Below are 4,880 nucleotides of genomic sequence, written 5' to 3'. Positions count from 1 at the left end.
AATTTAAGGGGTCAGTTAAATTTAAAAATTCATGTTATACGTACAACCAAAAAAAGATTTTGTTTTTCCATAAGTGGGGTAAAACTATGGAATAATTTAAGTGTATACATAAAAAATAGTAATAGAATTGACGAGTTTAAACATAAATATAAAGGTATGTGTCAATCAAGATATATGCAAGAACAGGCTCAATGATTAATTAGATGGAACATTGTGGGTGTGGTGTATGAATGTTAACACTTTGTAATAATTCTTTAGTATATTACTTGTGTGGTGTAGAAGATAATTATTTAAGAATGTAATTATGTAAGAATGTTAACACTGTTATAATCTTTTTTTAGTATAATACTTGTATGGTAGAAGTGAATTATTTATGTAGAGATACTGCTTGCAAACCAATGATGGTAAGATGATGTCATGGGGTAAGACTGGATAAGTCTGACTTCTTCCTACTCCATTCAAGCATGTATTAGGTATAAGCAAATTGATATTGGATTAGCATTTGTTGGATATGTGTAAAATTATGTGTGTTGTCATATCAACTGTTTTTACATGCTTGAAAGAATAAATCAAATCAAATCAAATATTGTATATGAACATGGAATTCCATGACACATGAGATGTGATGACTTTTCTCACAAAAGACTGAAACAACTCCCTTGTGCCTCCAAGGTTGTTAGAATCTAGCATTCCGCTGACATCTGCTGGTTTTGCTGAGGCACTGTAATGTCAAGTGTTGAATGTGATTTTTGTTTACTGTACTTTGGGGGGTTTCTTGCAGATGAACGGCAGAGAGAGACAATTTTTTGGGACACTGACTTATAAGGACATGGTGACATGACTATTTAACTGTCTGGATCCATTTTTAGATTTACAGCTGGAACTCTGCATTCAATTTTTAAGCCCTTCAAAAATTCTATAAACTTACAGAGTCACAAATCCACAGTCAGTATAACAAGAAGTTAGGTCTTATTGTCCTCATTTCCAGGTTGTCTGCATTTTAGACATTTGACAAAACAATTTCAGGTTTAGTTGCTCACATTTTCTGGAATTTTCAACTGTATTACATGGACCTCATCAGTGGACTCAAATTGTTCTGTTGCCATGGAACTGTAGAGAAATATGTAATGTAATATATGATCATATTTAAGGGAAATGTGTAAATATGGAATCTCTTAATCTAAATCACTTTGATTATATATTGGAACTCTCTTTATCAAAGGTACTGCTTGCAAACCAATGATGGTAAGATGATGTTATGGGGTAGGACTAGATAAGTCTAACTTCTTCCTACTCCATTCAAGCATGTACTAGGTATAAGCAAATTGATAATGCATTTGTGGATATGTGTGAAATTATGTGTGTTGACATATTGACTGTCTTTACATGTTTGAAAGAATAAATCAAATCAAATCAAAGGTGATGATACATAGTCCACTTCCAACAAAAGGTTCCTTTGTCATAGTTTTATTTTACCTCAGCATTCTACTTAATGGTTTAAAAAGTGTGCAAAGGGAAATCTAATATCAGTGAGACAAGAAAGAGAAAGTGGAATGCCAGGGCTGACTGCAGAGATAGATTTCTGTAACATTATACAGACAGTCTCTGAGCCTAAGTGTGGTTTGAAGTGTGACACACAAAACAAAGGGAGAAAAAACCTAAAGCATCCACTCATTCATTATTTTGTGTGCTCAGAAACTGGTGAGGAAGTGATATAATAAAAAAATCTGTGTGTCAGTGTATCCTCCATAGGCATTTTAGAATGATCAATAATGTCAAATTATGACAATTAGTTTCAGTTTGTACAATCTAAAGCAGAATGGAAGATGTCAGATGTCCTATAAAATGTTTTTACTGCGTAGCAGCAGCAATGATACATGCATTTCATCTACAGCTGTGTGTAATTTTACACATGGATGGCACAGCGGGAGCAACTTTATTCAATATTTAAATCCCTGGACAACAAATAAAATATGTTAGAGAAACTATATTTAAAACAAGTTCACATGTGAGCTTTTTTTTTCTTTTTTTGCAGAAGAAAAACAGGCAAACTCAACATGAACTGATCTGTTACCTTCAATTATCAAAATGATTTGAGACCTGATCCATAATTATTAAAGACACAGATAAATGATAAAAACAAACAAAGTGCACTGTGATTTTGGATTGCAGATTGGAAAAATAAGGACTGATATTTTGCTCATTAATTTGTTTAATGTTTAGTGTGCTTTAAAGCAGAGCCTGTCCTGACCTCTTGGGTGGGGCACTAAACGAAATTCTGCAAAGAGGCCTCACCGTGTTGCCAACTTTGCGACTTCGTCATTAAATTTGGCAACTTATAGGACCCCTATAAGTTATCCAAAAAAAAGCAACTAGCAACAAATCTGGTGACTTTTTGGACAAAGTACTTTCTCTGGGGGAGAGTGGTCAGGACCGCCCGTGAGGTCCTGCAGTCTTGCCAAGTGAGGAAATGTCACTCTTGGCTTCTGCTCCGGTGGGAGATGGTTGTACTGCCACTGGCAGAGACATAAATGAGCGGTGCATGTGGATGCCAGATATCCTCTTGTTATTTCCCGACAGTTTGATATATGCAATAAACCATTTTTAAAATTTGGTTATCATTCAACCTTTTTGGACATGTGTAACACTGACCTGTATATAACGTCACCAAGGTCTTTCAAAAACTCTGGTAGTGTATTTCTTTGTTAGAAACAAGTATCATGAAACAATTTAATTGTTTCTGGAACATTAACGTCTCATGGGAGATTTGACTTAAGTAGTAATACATAGCGTTGTTAATTATTATCTTTAACATTAGGTTGTTGCTGTTTTGTCATTTGTTTAGGGTTGTTTTATAGCCACATTATCCTTTTTTCCATATAGCCATCATAGATTAAGACATTTTAATTTTGCATTATAAGATCTGGCTGACTACAGTGGAGGTACATGGAGCAGGTTTGTTGGTTGTAAATTCAGGGGTTTTATAGGCCTGTTTGGGCTGTCTATTTATTTTGAGCTAATATTAACTATACACAAGTCCTTAAAAATGTGCTGCATGCCCAGCTTAACACAGAGCATCTGTCCTTCAGAGAATGCAGAAGCCCATAATCTATAACCAGTAACATCCGCCTTGGTACTAAACCTGCTCACATGGTGATTTATGCCCGCCTGCCCTCCAGAAGTTTCAAGATACTGTGAGAATTTTGTTGACTAATAGTGTAGATATAAGTATCACATTATAAAGAAGTTAACACTATTTACCCTCAGTGAGGAAAAAAAAGCTATCAAAGTTTCCTCTGGCAAAACACAAGAGCCAAACCAGGGTTATGCAGTAATGTAGAGTCAGATTACTGCTGTGGAATTTGATACAAGTGAAATGAAAAGTTTTTGAGGAGTTTTCCGCTGAACATCAAAGATCAGAGCCACCAGCAAGGTTACTATGACTGAACCGAAGCCGCTGACATCAGCTGCTGGTGGTGGTGGGGCACTTGGGGCCTTACATGGGAGACCCAGGTCCAAAGGTAACACTGTTCAGATTTCAGCTGTCTTTGCTTTAAAATGCGTGGGAGTGAATCACATAGACACTACTGCTTTACATGAACTCCTCCTCTTCCTCAAATGACATCTGAGGGGCTTTGGTTTGTTGTTTTTGTTGTTTATCTCTTCAAGCAAGCTGTGGCTTTGTGTTAAAACAGAAATAGGTAGTTGTAATTCCGCATTTAAATTATGCATTATTATTATTGTAACACTTATCAGTTCACTTTTCTAGTTGGGAAATGACAAAGAAAATTGCAAGTTAAATTTAGCTCTTAAACTGTATTTTCCAGTTGTCATTTCAGTCCGATTTTGGACTCGTTTTTTTCAGAAATTTGTTTTAATCTATGAACTGTCTGACAGAAAAACCGGAAATATAAAATTAGAAAGTAAAGTCAATTTGTAATCATGCTTGGGCTGTGCCCTATGAAATGAAATATTGTGCCCTATTCGGGCAACAACGGTTGAGCAGAACTTTTTTTTTTGATTTGGCGATCATTTTGGCTGTGTTGCAGTTTGTGGCATGAAATTTGGCAGGAAAGTTATTTTTTAGTTATATTTTTGAAATCCAGTGCCATTTACTCTTAAATGTCATTTATACTCTTTTTATGCATTTTGTAACCACTTTTCACATTCGTGCCAAAAATGTACACATACAAAATATGAATATTAATTTTTCATACATCAATATTTTTTCTGCTTTTTTTCATAAATCCTTTAAACAGCTTCAGACTTGCTCAAAACTACCAAACATGAAAAAAAAAGCTGAAAAAATATTGATGTATGATGATATAATAGCAGTTTTTTGTGCATGTACATTTTTGGCACGAATGTGAAAAGAGGGTAGTATATTTAAGAGGGTGGGACCTACCTGTGTCTGATTGGTCAGGTACACTTTATTTTATATTATTAACCTGATGCTGAAAACTAATGTCATATTAAGCAGTGGAGTAACATTGTTCTGAAAATGATAAACAAAAAAGAATTAGATTTGACTGTTAGTTAATGAATAAAATGTTTTAAAATTAATTTTCAAAAAATTCTTCAATTGAATTTTTGTTGTTCTATCATAGTCACAATTTGTCTTTCGCTTTGACAGTTTCCAGTTTGGTGTTGATTTTATTTAATGCTGGTCTCTTTCATTAGTAGATGTATAAGCTACCTAAAAATTAAATGGCTCAACATTTATTTGCTTGTTTTTTGCATAGTAGTAGGCAAAGACTGATCAACCCTTTTGAATTTCTTTTTATGGAGCAGAAGTCAGCATATGTGGGAAACAACAAGCCTGTGGTCTCATTTTGGTTGCCAGCTGCCAGACAGAGCTGCCGCAGGTGATAAGGGGTGGG

The sequence above is a fragment of the Monopterus albus genome, unplaced genomic scaffold (assembly GCF_001952655.1).
Source record: "Monopterus albus unplaced genomic scaffold, M_albus_1.0 scaffold128.1, whole genome shotgun sequence".
Lineage (NCBI taxonomy): Eukaryota > Metazoa > Chordata > Actinopteri > Synbranchiformes > Synbranchidae > Monopterus > Monopterus albus.
Note: the sequence above shows the minus strand (reverse complement) of the source record.